This window comes from Ambystoma mexicanum, chromosome 4q, assembly GCF_040938575.1.
Source record: "Ambystoma mexicanum isolate Mex_15411 chromosome 4q, UKY_AmexF1_1, whole genome shotgun sequence".
NCBI lineage: Eukaryota > Metazoa > Chordata > Amphibia > Caudata > Ambystomatidae > Ambystoma > Ambystoma mexicanum.
This window is the reverse complement of record NC_090928.1, coordinates 368,308,873-368,324,025: the sequence shown is the minus strand read 5'-3', so window position 1 is coordinate 368,324,025 and position 15,153 is coordinate 368,308,873. Positions and strand designations below refer to the sequence as shown.

Sequence of the window (15,153 nt, the reverse complement as noted above, 5' to 3'; positions counted from 1 at the left end):
AGGATAGTATATCTGGGGACCTTTCACCACTGGACATTGTTCAGAAGCTGTGTCTACACTTGAAGAGTAACTGGAACTGTTGATCCTCGATGCCCAGCTGGAAGAAGAAGACTTGCTGTTGCATTTGCTTCGACCTGATCTGAAAGCTGCCGAATTCGTCGAAGACTGATCCGAGAGAGGACCTGGTAAGGTGCCCTCTTCCCGTGCTCCGAGGGACCATCGAGCACCGCTAACCTTCGCCGAAGCTCCCTGGAAGTCAGACCCTCGAAAGGCTGCTGACCCGAGACTGGACTGCCGAGAAGGTCGAAGCAAAGCACCCGGACTTCGCCGCTGCCGAAGTCTATTGCCGTCGACCAGGGTTCGCTGGTTTGTGTAACCGCTGGAGGCCCGTCGAAGTTGTGTTGCCCAGCCGGGGGAACTGCTTGACACCGTGCCGCTGACGACTGGAGCCGCCCGCTCCTTTGCCTAAGAGCATTTGAATCGAAGGACCCCCTTGCCCGCAATGTCAACCGCTTTGTCCTGCCGGAGAAAGTCAAGGCCGCCGACGCGCCGAGGAGAATCCGCCGGTGGGTTTCCCGCCACCTGAAGGCCACAAAGACTTCGACGACTCAATGCCCTTGCTGGGCCACAGTTCTTCTGAAACTCTTTGCGGTCCTGAACAATCAATCGCCGAGGTGCCCCGCACACCTCATCCTCGCAGGACGTCGCTGACGAGCACCGCCTGGATCGACCTCGTGGTCTCGGCACCCTCGAACTTCTCATCAACGCCAAGTTCACCTTCTTCGACGCCTCTCGACGATCAGTGGCTCCTGCTTTAAAGGGAGTCACTCAAGAAGGATCCGTCGACGCTTCTTCGAAGAACTCTACTCCACCAGGTACATTGGGGGGGTAAAAACATTATAGGAGAGAACAAGACTATTGAGCAATATATGGACTGGGCATGTGCTATATATCTTTATTTTCCAGGTTGCCCTGGTGGGGGGATCTCCACACAGAACTGTGTCTAGTGGTAGGGGCCAGAAATCTGCCTATTGTTTCAACCATCTTGCGTTCTTTCCTATCTCTATTGCTGGTGTCCTTGTTATTGATCTGTGTGACATTCTAACAGTATAGTTGATGCACTTTAATGAGATCTGATAATATTGATGGTACCACTTTAGAATTGTATATATTTACCATTGTTGATTTCCGAGTACTAAGTGCGTTATTGTGATCGTGTACATACCTTTGAATATTAATTATATAAAAAGACTGTGTTTTCAGTAATACAGTGTGTGGACATTCCTTTGTGGGGGTTCGGGGACTACACTGTACTTAAGAACCAGCCTGCATCACCTCCTGAGAAGCTAGGCCTTGATTGCTTGTTCATTGCTACCTTATAGAGAATCTTGGCTGGGGTCCTCTGTGCCTCTCCTCTACCATATAGAGAGCAGAAGTACAGACACCCCCCACCGGTATCTTTACACATTGGTGGCAGCGGTGTGATGCTTATGGTTTTAAGAATAAGTATATAACCGTGCCACTTACAAAATATCTGCACTTTATTAAATTAAGGTTTAGTTGTGTACAAAATAACTGCATTACAAGCAATGGAGTCTATTGCAAATGGTAAATTGACTAGGATGAGCTTAGAGGCTCTCCAGAGTGCTTGTAAAGCCAGGGAGTTAGACTTTGTGGATAAGTCTAGGGCTGAGCTGTTAGCTGCCCTGGTGGACGACCAGACTGATGGTGAAACTCTTGATGAGGGGGGGAATGCAACCAATGAGGACTCTGCCCCTGGGGGTTCTACTGACTCTGTTTCTGGTAATGCCATCATTCCTGCTGCCTCTGTTTCGAACCCCAGCACTGCTCTTCAGGGGGGAAGCCCTGAAGATTGAACTTTTAAAATTGGAGCTACAACGGGAACGGTTAGCCTTTCAATACAAAAAGTTGGCAACTGAAGCTGAGTTGAAGAAAGAGGAGTTGGCACAGCAAGTGATACTCAAAGATAGGGACACTGAGCACCAAAGAATCCAGCTACAGAAAGCTATAGTGGAGACTTCAGCTAAACCAGTTGAGAGTGGCAGGTCCCCAGCCACCAAGTTTATGAAAGATTTGGTTGGTGTGTTTGTGGAGGGTTCTGATATCCTCCAATGGATTGAAGCTTTGAAATAGCTTGTGCAATTCATGATGTTGACAAAAGAGATTAGGCTAAGTGTTTGTTAAGCAGAGTGCCTCAAACTGGGTATGACTGTTTTCTGAAGCTGAGTGTGGAAGACAGGGGTCAGTATGAGTGTATGAAGTCTGCTTTAATTGCCAAGTTTGGCAAGACACCTACCCAATACCTTAAAAGTTCAGGGATTTTAAGAAAAGAGAGAATGTGTCTTGGGTTGACTGGGTGAGTGCTGCCACATGAACATGATGGGGTGGATAGATGGTTAGAAGGTGAAAACTTTTGTTGAATTCTCCCACCTGTTGTTTTTTGAGCATTTTTCTGAAGCCTGTTCACCGGAGCTGTGTCAGTATGTTGCTGACCAGAACATTTTGGATCCCTTTAAGCTGGCTAGGCTGGTTGACAAGTGGGTCTCCCACTGAGTGTCCCCTAAGGACTCCAGTGGGAAGGACAAGGACAAAGAAAAGGGGGCCTCTCAGAAAGCTGAGGAGTCCCAAAAGCAGTCACAGTCGGGTAAACCTAAACCCTCCTCTCCTAAAACCCAAAAATCTAGTGGGGATAAGTCATCTGTGGGTGGGAATAAGAGTAGTGGTCCACCTGCTGCAAAGCAGGCTCCCAGTGGTTCCAGTACCGTACCCTGCACTCCCGGCACTACTTGGGATTGTGGGGCTCTGGATCACAAGAGGGGTGACTCCAAGTGTAAAGGTAAGGCACTTGAAGTACAGGCTGTCAGCCTGACCTACCCTTACCCCATGTCTGAGGTGGAGGCCACTGTCCTCCCCTCCTCTACAGGGATCACATTTGGTGCTCCTGTAGAGATTTCCTTAGTGTCCCTTGGGGCCTGGGACCAGTACGCGGAGGTACTGGCGACTATCCCACAGAACACCCGTAGATTTTTGAGAAGTGTCCTCCTGAATGGCCAGCCTTCTACTGGTTTGAGAGACACTGGGGTAAGCATGACAGTGGTGGAAAGGACCCTGCTCAAGCCGGAGGACTATGTAGGTGCTCCTCTGAGAACCACCAGGTTAGCTGGTGGGCCTCCCAATCGCCTGTAGCCTTAGTCACACTCCTAATTGGATGCCAAGACAGCAAAGTTTCCTGTCCTGGTTCAGGACAATGTCTCTGCTAACATTCTGTTAGGTAATGATCTAGTAGAGTTGGGGTTGATCTCGGATGGTCTTCCCATGACTGCTGCTGCGGTCACTAGGTCACAGGTGACACAGGGTCTGGCTGTGAGTCAGGTACCCGAGCCAAAGGCGAGGCCTAAGGCAAGAAGAAGGAAGAACAAGAAGGTCACCTCTGTGGAGGGAGCTCCTTCTCTTCCTGGTGTTCCTACAGCTCCCATTGGGATCCATGCTCCGGACGGGCTGGGTCCAGTGGTAAACCCGGTCTCAACTCCTGTGGGAGAAGAGCCAGAAGACTCTCCTGTGGGAGAGGTTCTCAACCCGGAGGATCCTCCCGACCTTCAATGCTTGCTAGCTGAAGGGGGACCCTCCCGGGCAGACTTCTGTAAGGGACAGAGAGAGTGCCACTCTCTCGAGGGTCTGAGGAAACAGGCCCTGTCCCAGGCACAAGGAGAAGTGCCTAGGACCTTCCGGATATATTGGGAGGGTGAGCTCCTTGTTAGTGAGCCCACTAAGCCTAAACCCGGTGCCCTCAAGAGGTTGGTGGTACCCCAGGTTTACAGGCCCTTCCTACTGCAGTTGGCGCATGAGGTGCCCTTAGCTGGCCATCTTGGTAGCAAGAAGACTAAGCAGAGGCTCTCTGCCCATTTCTACTGGGCTCGGATGGGAGTAGAAGTGGAGTCCCACTGCAGGACCTGCCCAACTTGTCAGTTGTCTGGCAAGCCTGGAGGCAGTGTAATTGCCCCACTGCGGCCATTGCCAGTGGTTGGCACACCATTTGAGAGGGTGGACATCGACATTGTCGGTCCCCTGGACCCTCCCACTTCAGGTGGACATTGGTTCATCCTGGTCTTGGTAGATCATGCCACCAGGTACCCTGAGGCTATACCCCTTCGGACTGTAACTGCCAAGGTGGTTGCCAGGGCTCTCCTGGGCATTTTCACCTTTGTTGGATTCCCTAAGGAGGTTGTCTCTGACAGAGGATCCAACTTCATGTCTAGTTACATGAAAACCATGTGGAAAGAGTGCGGAGTAACCTACAAGTTCTCCGCCTCTTACCACCCCCAGACCAATGGTCTGGTTGAGAGATTTAATAAAACTCTCAAGGGCATGATAGGTGCTTTCGAAGAGCCCCTAAGGAGGAAATGGGATCTCCTCCTGCCATGCCTGCTGTTTGCTTACAGAGAGGTACCTCAAGAGGGTGTTGGTTTCAGCCCCTTTGAGTTACTCTTTGGACATCCAGTGAGGGGGCCCCTTGCCTTGATCAGAGAATGTTTGGAAGCCACCCCTCCAGGTCCCGCCAAGCAAGTGGGGGACTATGTGTTAGGCCTCAGACGGAAGATGACACAGATGATGGGTCAGGCAACAGCGAATCTCCAGGCCAGCCAGGAATTGAACAAGTACTGGCATGACCTTAAAGCCTCGCAAGTGGATTGGACTCCGGGACAGGAGGTCCTCGTGATGGAGCCTACCAAGCCTCGGGCATTGGCAGATAAATGGGCTGGACCCTTCAGGATAATCTCCAAGATGGGCGAGGTCAATTATCTGGTTGACATGGGAATCCCAGGGGTAGCCCCTCAGGTATTCCATGTTAATAGGCTCTAGCCTTTCCACAGGCGATCAGAAGTCTCATGTCTCTTGCTAGCTTCAGAGTAAGAAGAGGATGAGAGTGAGCCCCTTCCTGATTTGCTGTATAGCAACCCTCAGGATGGCTCAGTGGAGGGAGTGCATCCCTCTCCAGATTTGACAACAGAGCAGCAGAGGGCCTGCAGGGCTTTGCTCCAGCAGTATGCCTCTCTGTTTTCACTGACACCAGGCCTTACACCGTGGTGTAAGCACGAGATTGACACTGGTGACAGCGTGCCCGTCAAAAGCAGGAGCTACCGTATGTCAGATACTGTTAAGAACCACATCCAGGCTGAGGTCGCCAAGATGTTGGATCTGGGTGTTATTGAACCCTCAACCCGTCCCTGGTCCAGTCCTGTGGTCCTTGTCCCCAAGGCAAGTTCCCAGGCAGGTACCAAGGATTGGAGGTTCTGTGTGGACTACAGAGGAGTCAATGCCGTCACCAAAACTGACGCGCACCCATTGCCCGGGGTGATGAGCTCGTGGACACCATAGGTGCTGCCAAATTTGTGAGCACCTTTGACCTTACCTCAGGCTATTGGCAAATAGCTCTGACAGACCATGCCAAGGAAAAGACGGCATTCTCAACACCAGAGGGACTCTACCAGTTTAGGGTCATGCCTTTTGGGCTGAAGAATGTCCCTGCCACCTTTCAGAGATTGGTCAACCATGCGCTCCGTGGGCTGGAAGCCTTTTGTGTGGCTTACTTAGACGACATCGCCGTCTACAGTTCCACTTGGGAAGTGCATTTGACACATCTGGGTAAGGTGTTGCAGGCCTTGAAAAAGGCTAACCTCACTATCAAGGCCACCAAGTGCCAGATAGCTCAGGGGAAAGTCACATATCTTGGTCATGAGGCAGGAGGGGGTCAAATCCAACCTCTCCCCAGTAAGGTACAGGATCTACAGGACTGGGAGACTAACTACTCAAACCCAGGTGAGAGCCTTTTTGGGCCTCACTGGGTATTATCGCAATTTCATGGCAGACTATGGAACCATAGCTGCACCCCTGACAGCTCTGACTTCACCCAAGGAAGGTTAATTGGACTGAAGACTGTCAGAGGGCCTTTGATGGCTTGAAAGAAAGTCTGTGTAGGGCACCTGCGTTGTGTGCGCCTGACTACAGCCGACCCTTTATCGTCCAGACGGATGCCTGCGACACCGGAATTGGAGCTGTCTTGTCCCAGTTAGATGACAAAGGGAGGGAACATCCTATCATCTTCATCAGTAGACAACTCAAGGGTAGAGAATTTAGGTGGGCTACTGTTGAGAAGGAATGTTTCAGTATAGTTTGGAGCCTTAGGCATTTTAGGCCCTACCTTAAGGGGTTTACCTTCAAGGTCCAAACAGATCATAAGCCCCTGAAGTAGCCTATGCAGATGAAGGGTGAAAACCCGAAACTGCTCAGGTGGTCCATTAGCCTGCAAGGGCTAGACCTCACCATAGAGCACAGACCAGGGAAGAGAGATGGCCTTTCCAGAAGGTATGTTGACCATCTGGATGAGGGTGTCTATCCTGTGGGAGATTAGGCACCCTCCACCTCAGTCGGGGCGGGGGGGCGATTGTGATGGTGGAAATGCATCGGATGGACAGGGCCTCTGTACCCTTGTCCTTTACTGCCTTTTTATCGTGTGTTCTGTCGTGTTTTCTGCGCAGGAGTTCATGTGGGACTCCTGGCGGTGCAGCTCTCTCTCTTTTGGTTTGGTGAACAGACCCATGGGATACCCTTACGGCACCCATGGGTGGGGGTACAACCCTGTGCCCCTAGTGTATGTTTTTGAGCACCTGTGGGTGGCCCGTAGAGCAGGGTATGGGCTGGTGGCAGCTCCATGCTGAATTTGACAGAAGCTCTGAGTAACCTCCATTTTGGCATACCTAGGCCCTGCCACTGGGATCAGTTGATTCCTGATAGAAAACAAGATGGCCCCTGTGGCCTCTTGCTTTCTATTGCCGGTTACCTTGTTTTCCCAAAGTCCTGGGAAGCCCCGACTCTGTCCCTTCCCCCTGACTGGCTGTTGGGTGGAAGTTCCATATATGGTGTTGTTGTGAAGTCCAGTCCAGACTGGCTGGAGCCTTCCCAGTGACTGTATGTGGTGGCCATGAGCCAGGACATTCAGGGCATGCTAGATAGATAAATCCTCTCCGAGCCATTACTGATAATTCGGCTTAAGCATTCTACTGATAAATAAGCCGAAAACATAGGGGTGGCACCACAATTTGGTTTACCATTATCCTGAGGAGAATGGGAGGTAGTTTTTATCCAGAAGCTGGGTAAATCGTCTGACAGTGGGAGCTTTCGATAAGAGGGAAACCCTATAAATAGGCTTTCAGCCCACAGGTCAAGGCTGCTGCTGGTGCAATGCCAGAGTTGTGGGGCTTTCTGAGCCTCACCTAAATGTCATGGTTACATTTATTCTTTGAAATGCCTTTTTAATGTTGATGTTGAGTTTCTTTGACTGAATAGTGTGCTGTTCTGGTCCTGTGGGATTGTACTTGGTTTTCCTTCAAATATTTAAAATGCAATAGTTGATTCCTTGCATTATGCATCTTGGTGTGTTTTGGAAATAATATAAATGGTTTGAGAACCATGTTATACCTTTCCTTTGTCTCGGGAGGATAGCTCAGCGGCAACGTGCTCACCTTGGCAGCAAGAAGACAGGGAGCAACACAGGTTCGATCCCCAGGTCCGTGCTTAGAAACCTCTGGGTATTAAGCGCGTTATAAATAACCAATCATATCAGAGAACAGATGGAAAGAGGGCCTTAGTATTCAGGAGGTGAATTGATGATATCAGATGGTTTAGTTAAAGGAGAAGTGACTTGAGACTCATCTCATGTAATGATTTGAGCTGCCGGTATTGTAATGTTGAAATTGACAACATGTGTTTGGAATTCATGATAATTTAGCAATAACTAATCAAGGGAGATTGAAAAGGAGTTGTAAATAAAATGATTATTTTTCATACATTGGCATTGGTCGTTCTGGTCTCTGGTACATTACTGGCACATTGAGTGCTATGGGGATAACCTATCAGAAGCACTGCATTGTTTGTTCTTTTTGCCCCTCTCTCCAAGTCTCTTCCTCTGTGTGTATATTAGGATACGCCAAAAGGATTGACGGGGACCAGTTGCTGAACCCGTGAGTAAAAATTCAAGTTCTGAGGGTTGTATTATTGTAATACTGTACACGCGATGAGGGAGAGGAAACGTACCTTGATGCCCACAAATCTAATTATTGTAACAAGAGCTGTGGACTGGCCTGGGGGAAGTCGTCCCTCTTGTGGTTAGTGGCCGATTGCTCCCTCTGTTCGCAATAGAAAAATAGTAGCTTTCCTATCTGAGCTGAGATAGCAAGAGTCCGTTTTGAACTAGGCGGGGGAGGCGTCGTTAACATGATGTGTGACACTTATTTGTTCAAAATAACTGTCTTGAATATCTTGCTTTTGGTGATACCAAAATTTGTGTTGCATAGGAAGTAGTTGTCATGCAATAGTTACTTATCCCGTTGCGAGACTGCTTCACAACTATAGAATAATTATGTTTATTAGGATTGGGATAGTTGCTCTTTGAGGCAACTGTATATATAAATCCTTTGTTTGTAATGTTACAATCGATAAGAAGAAAATAAATTACTTCAATTTGTTGTTCAAAGATAATTGGTTTATTTTCGATTTCTTTTTGTTTTATTCTTTTTTACAAACTTAAATTATTTATCTCATTCTTTTTTTAACAAACTTAAATTATTTCTCTCATTATTTCTCTCTACACGTGTTTCACCATTCTGTAATTTAAGAATGGATGATCAGGAGAGATCTGGTTTTTATTCTGTAATTTAAGAATGGATGATCAGGAGAGATCTGGTTTTTATTCTGTAATTTAAGAATGGATGATCAGGAGAGATCTGGTTTTTATTCTGTAATTTAAGAATGGATGATCAGGAGAGATCTGGTTTTTATTCTGTAATTTAAGAATGGATGATCAGGAGAGATCTGGTTTTTATTCTGTAATTTAAGAATGGTTGATCAGGAGAGATCTGGTTTTTAGTACAAACAGATAGAGTTCCGTGGTTTGAAGGGTATTGTCTTAATTACAAGGAGTGTTTTTTCAAACTCCTGAGTTAACACTTTTCCCAAAAAGTTCCAATTTCTTGATTGTTTTAATTGCTTTTTTCAAAAATAGCTGGTGATAATTCTGGTCTCTATTCTAAATACTGATGGCATTTTAGGTTTAAAGGCTCTGGGTCCGCGGTAAACAGGATGCGTGACAGCTCACAATGCTGTTGCCATCCCCTTCCCGCATCTATGGCCACTTTCCCAGCAGTGACATTATTGTGGGGATGGGCCAAAAGGTCAGCATCTGATCTGTTACAGCCGGGTAACTACTACCTGCAGGCAAGCGAAGAGCATTGCCACCCCAAACACATTAAAAGAACAATGCAAAGCAGTGGTAGAATGTGTGCCACAGCTTTCCTATACCTTTCCTATACCTGCTGTACATTATATGTACGTCATTCGGAAAAAGGGGCGAGAAGGAGTTACGTTTCTTTCAAATCAGCTCCTATAGGATTCATTAAAAAAAAAGCATTGGAATGAATAGCCATAGTCAAAAAAAGAAAAATACAAGTAGAATCATGTAGAAAATAATAGAATATATTTAATATGCGGTTGCCTGCGCCAGAGCCAGTGAGATATGATCAGGGCTAGGATGTTAACTGTTTCTGAAGATCGCGTTTACACTCTAGTTCACGGCCCCCCACCCGGCCGGAATTTGGTCTATTGTATTCGGTCCAACGGAACAATGACTACATACTGCCAGAATGCAATTGATGGAGAAATGTAAGCATTGTTATTGCTCAAAGTATGGGGGAGGAGACAGATCAGCAGCTACTACCTAGACGTGTTTAAGCCACTGTAGCAGGGAGGTATGTGTATGGGAAACTGGGATGAGGGGTAGAAGAGCTGTGCCTGCATATACTACTACCAATCAGGTGTTGAAAGCAGATGGCAAGATGGGTTATCCCAGAACAACATATCAAATAAATAGAAGCAAAGAGCATTGGTGGTTATGTGGCCGTGGGGACAATGACATCAAAGTGAGCAAATTCACACTTCACACCGTTGTCGTTTTGAAATGTTCTTTTTCTGTTCTTACCTTCCAGACCAGCAATTACAAATCTTAACAGCTCTTGCTCTTCAGAGCTTGCATGTGGAAACTACTCACCGGCCAACTGGATGGAATTAAGAAAGGCTATTGTCAGCCAGGCCACGCACTTTCCCAATACACCATTTATTGGCAGAAATCTGCAATAGTGATGGTGTTTCTTTAAAAGATCGGCAAAGTTTCATGAATTTAAAGCAAAACAGAAAAATCTGGTTGTATCGGTGCATTTAACTTCAACTGGTGGCGAGACTTTATGGAAGCGAACCTTCAATAGCCCCAGCATTGCTAACAAAGATGTGGCTTAACATGCACTGCAGGTTTTAAGTACATGAGCACTGCTATTAGAAAAAGAGAAGATATTTGCATTTAAGTACTGATCTTTTCAGGAAGAAAAGCTGCAGTCAATGCATGTCAAAACTCCATATTTGTTGAAGTTAAGTTTTTTGATATTGTCATAGCGCCTTACTGCCATTGTAATGGCTTCTAATCGCTGTGAGGCGAATGGCCCTTCGGCAGATCCAAGTCTAAACAGAAATGAAATAAAAGGTGCACTGCATAGCATTCAAATAGTATTTATAACTTCAATTATTAGCAGAGATGACTAGTGTTTTGGCATTGTGATAACCAAAGACTGTATAAGAGAGTATAATAAAGGGTGTTAGGGTAGGGCATGGATTGCTGCGTCAGTGACTATGTGGCAGCTGGGACAACATTTTCATGGGGCTCAGCTGTATTCAATAAGGTGCAGCACTAAAGGTGGAATGAGGGCTAGTTTAAATCTATCAACCACAAGGGCAACTGTCTACAGTTGAGGGCCTAGCAATATTTTATATACAGAGCACATTCACAATGTTTAACATGAAATCACATGCACATTTGTCAGTTATGTCAAGTCTACATTCAATGTATGCCCACTCGTAAGGCCATATTTCAGAATAACCAGACCTACATGACATTCAAAGACCAGATAACTGGGATCAGATATACATGCATACAATGGGATATATGCAAAAGAATGAGATAACATGTTGTAGGGCGGTGCTTCATGCTAGAGGTTTACTTGCTTCTAAGTGATGTGAAAGTGAGTATTAAATGTACTATTCTTAGAAGGAATCACCACTGATAGTGAGAGATGTGCAAATTGGCTTTTTTATTGATTGTTGGCATGAATGTATAGTTTTCAATGTTTTGACAAGAACAACGTGTAATCAAAAGAATGGATGCGAGCTTACATTATTGGCCTGCAGGATTTGCATAGAAGCCAATACTACTGCGCTGGTGGTATTATGTTTAGTCATCTTGTGGATACATGATCACCTTGATGTGTGCTGAAGAGTTTCTGGGTGTTGTGGGGGCTACTAACCAGATAATTATATTGGATCACCTCCTGCTGAAGGGCATCGAGGGTTCTGGTAAAGCCGAGCCTGCTGACAGAGGTGTCAGAGCCAGAATGAGTGCATGGGGACACAAAAGGAGAATTCGCTGTACCAGATTGTCCTCACATGGAGAAGAAAGAAACAGTGTTGCCCCTTGTTAGGAAAGACTTCTCTTTAGGCAAGATTCTTTCCATATTCTATGGAACCTGTGACGAATCGCGTGATTCAGTTACTTCTCCCCAGGGGGTGTGGGGCTTTCCCTGTTAGGCAAGGAAGGTGAACCCGCTACGCGATCCCCTCCTAGGGGTAAAGGCAAGCGGGACCTCACTGGGACAGACTACCCTTTGGGGACAAGGACTCCTGTTCCGATGAGGAAATGGATAAAGTGGGACCCCTACAACCATCTAAGCTGGGTAATCATTTTTTTCTAGTCATTCTCAACTACGCCACTGGATATCTTCAAGCTTTCCCGCTGAGGAACAATACCAGCCAGCAAATCCTGAAACACATAATTCCTTTCCCGAGTGGGGTTTCCCAAAGAGATCTTGACAGATTAGGGTATCACTTTCATGTCCCGCCCCATGTCTGAGGTAAAAGAAATCCTTCAGATAAAGAACTTGCGAACCTCGGTTTATCTCCCTCAGACCAATGGTCTCATTGAGCATTTTAATCAAATACTTAAAGGATTTTGCATCAAATTGTAGAGGACGATGGTAAAAACCTGTACACCATGATACCATGGGCACTGTTCGTTGTAAGGAAAATACCTCAGGCCTAAGTTATTCACCTTTTGAATTGCTTTATGGGCAAGAACCCAGAGATGTTTTGGACATGCTGAGGGAGACATGGGAGGAGAGAGAAAGGCCATTCTACCCATTTCACAGTCTGCCCAAAATCTACGACAACACACAACAGCTGTAAGGGATATTGTCCGAAAACAACTAGGACAGGCCCAAGAACATCAGAAAATCAATAATGATAAGAAGGCCATTCTCTGTTCCTTTTCAGTAGGGAAATTGGTTCTAGTCTTGTTCCCGACAGCAGAAAATAAGATGTCAAAACGGGTTGGCCCCTATAAGGTCCTGGAGAAAAAGGGTTGCTTTGACTATCTTATTTCTCAACCAGATGGAAAGAACAAGATCAGATTATCTAATATTCATCTCTTGAAGGAGTGGAGGGTATATCCCAGTGAGGATTCCACTGTAACTATTACCACTCTACTTATGTATATGAATCAGGAAAACACTGTGTCGCCATCTCAATAGGAGGCATCAGTGAACTAATAGTTAATTTTACAGATGTCTTTGCAGATCAGCCATGGAGAGTTAAAAACTTTTCCCACAACATTTGAACAGCCCAAGGGAAAGTTGTAAATCTCAGGCCCTAACGGATTCCTGAATCCTGGAAAAAGATAATAGAAGAAGAGAGAGAAAATATGATCCATGCCAATATAATGGAACCCCCAGAGAGCCTATGGCCTTTATCAATAGTTCTGGTCGCAAAACCCGATTACTCGTGGAGATTTTGCCCAGACTTCGAGAAGCTTAATTCGATTTCACAACCTGGTAACTATCCAATACTCCGGATAGATGATTTAATTGATGAGCTAGGAAAGGCAAAATGTATCTCCACAATTGATCTCACGAAGGGCCGTTGGCAAGTCCCTCTTAACCCATCAGACAGAAAGAAAACAGCTTCCTCAACCCCTAAGGGGTTATTCCAATTAAAGACATTGCCTTTCGGGCTAAATGAGGCACCTGCCACCTATCAATGCATAATGGATAAAATGTTGAGATCCTTTTCCCATTTCTGCAGGGCTTACCTTGACGATATAGTGATCTGTAGAGCGCGTTGGACGGACCATACTTTCCACCTCTATTAAATAATTAGAACTTTGATAAAGTGGGGTTTAACAGCCAACCCTAAGACGTGCCACCTGGCCCAGTCGGCTGTGAAATACCTGGGGTTCTTCGTGGGTTATGGTTTGGTCCAACCTCAAAGCGAAAAAGTCATAGCTGTATAAAACACTGCAACCCCTAAAGCTAAGAGAGAGAGCTCTGTGCCTTTTTGGGACTGACTGGGTACTATCAGCGGTGTATAGCGAACTACTCCTCCACAGATGCCCGACTCACAGATAAACTTAAAAATGCCCAGCCTCAAAGGTTGATGGAACAAACCAGATCAAAACAGTCTCAATAGCCTAAAGAACATTATATGTAACAAGACCATACTAAGGTTACCAGACACCCGAGAATTCGTCCTGCAGACAGATATCAATATTCAACAAATACCCACCCCAAACCCCCACCGCCCTTCCACAGCCCGCTCCTTCCAACAATCACATGCACTAACTCAATCGATACCACCCCCATCCATACTACCCAACCTGAACTAGCAGTGGAACACTCCCGCCCCATCATCCCCCCCCTTCACACAACTAACACTGGGCAACAGCCCAGTGGCACCAGACTCAGCGACCACACACAACCACCCACTCCAAGAAAGCCCCAGGAGGAGGAGGACCAGTCCTTCACGGATAGCCAACAACCGACCTGTTTCATTACAGGATATCATCGCCATCACACCATGCTCGGGACACCAGCACATTGTATATGCCGGGGATTTATAATCCCACCTAGCTCTAACACAGTATCAACTTGACTTTCAGGCAGTGCAGCACCCGCCCCAGGTCCAATGTTCTTGGAGCCGTTGACTATCACCTATCCCCTCCTAAGGCTTGGGAAGAGAATCCACAAAGGCAATAACTTTGGCTGGGCTCAGAAAGAAGTGGTTCTTGTTGTCGTGTATCACCCGCAACTGAGACAGATATAACATTGTATACTGCAGTCCACACACTCTCAAGAGTCTCTTGGCAGCCAAAAAGGACAGCCGGGCTTTCTGAACTGATGGCGTAAAATCCTGGTAAACGGAGAATCTGGCACCTTTGTACTGTAGCCCACACAGTTCACGAGCCCTACGCAGAATAGTGCTGCAGTCTCGATAATTAAGCAGCCAGGTTATTACTTGGTGTGGGTTCTACCCCGGTCTGGGTTTCTGAGTTGAGATCTGATGAGCCCTCTCTACCAGGAATTGGAAAGACACTGGCAGATCTTTCAGTACTTCTCTGATAAAAGTTTCCATGAACACCACCATGTTCAGCGCCACTACCGACTCCGGGATGCTGACAACTCTGAGGTTGTTATGCCTAGATCTCACCTCAAGGGCTTCATTTTTTATCCCGGATGACCCTCTTTCGCATTCTGCAAGTCTCGAATAGCCCAAGTCATCTCATTGCTTGTATCCTCTAGGACTCCCAGCCTGTGTTCTCCCTCGCGGATGTGGCTACTATCCTTCTCGATCCTTTCTTGCATGCAGTCCATTTCGTATTCCATTCTGCCCAGTTTGGTGTTCACCGAAGCAAAGCCGCACTTCATCTCTGCCAGTACTAGACTCAGTTCTGAGGGTGGATGAGCCGGGTCCCACCACGGCTGGGGGCATCCCAACCTCTCCCCCAGATGGCCCTGGGGCTGCCATTGTTCTCCTGCCCAGCGCCAAGCCTTCTTTTTGTGCAAATTGTAGGCGGCCCAGTCTCTTATTATCAGCACCCGGCCCCCAGTGTGTCACAGGCCCAAAACAGCCACCAGTACGGTTCCAGTCCTGCACTCCAATCACGCATCGGGCCGCTACACAGATGATAAACATGGGCAAACAATGGCA

The 15,153-nt window shown here is 46.8% G+C and overlaps 1 protein-coding gene across 3 annotated transcripts in view; it reads right to left on the bottom strand.

The window, feature by feature from the left end:
* RMDN2 (regulator of microtubule dynamics 2) overlaps positions 1–15,153 on the bottom strand; it is a 1,053,472-nt gene that overhangs the window by 589,038 nt on the left and 449,281 nt on the right. The gene's annotated exons all lie outside the window — the stretch shown is intronic.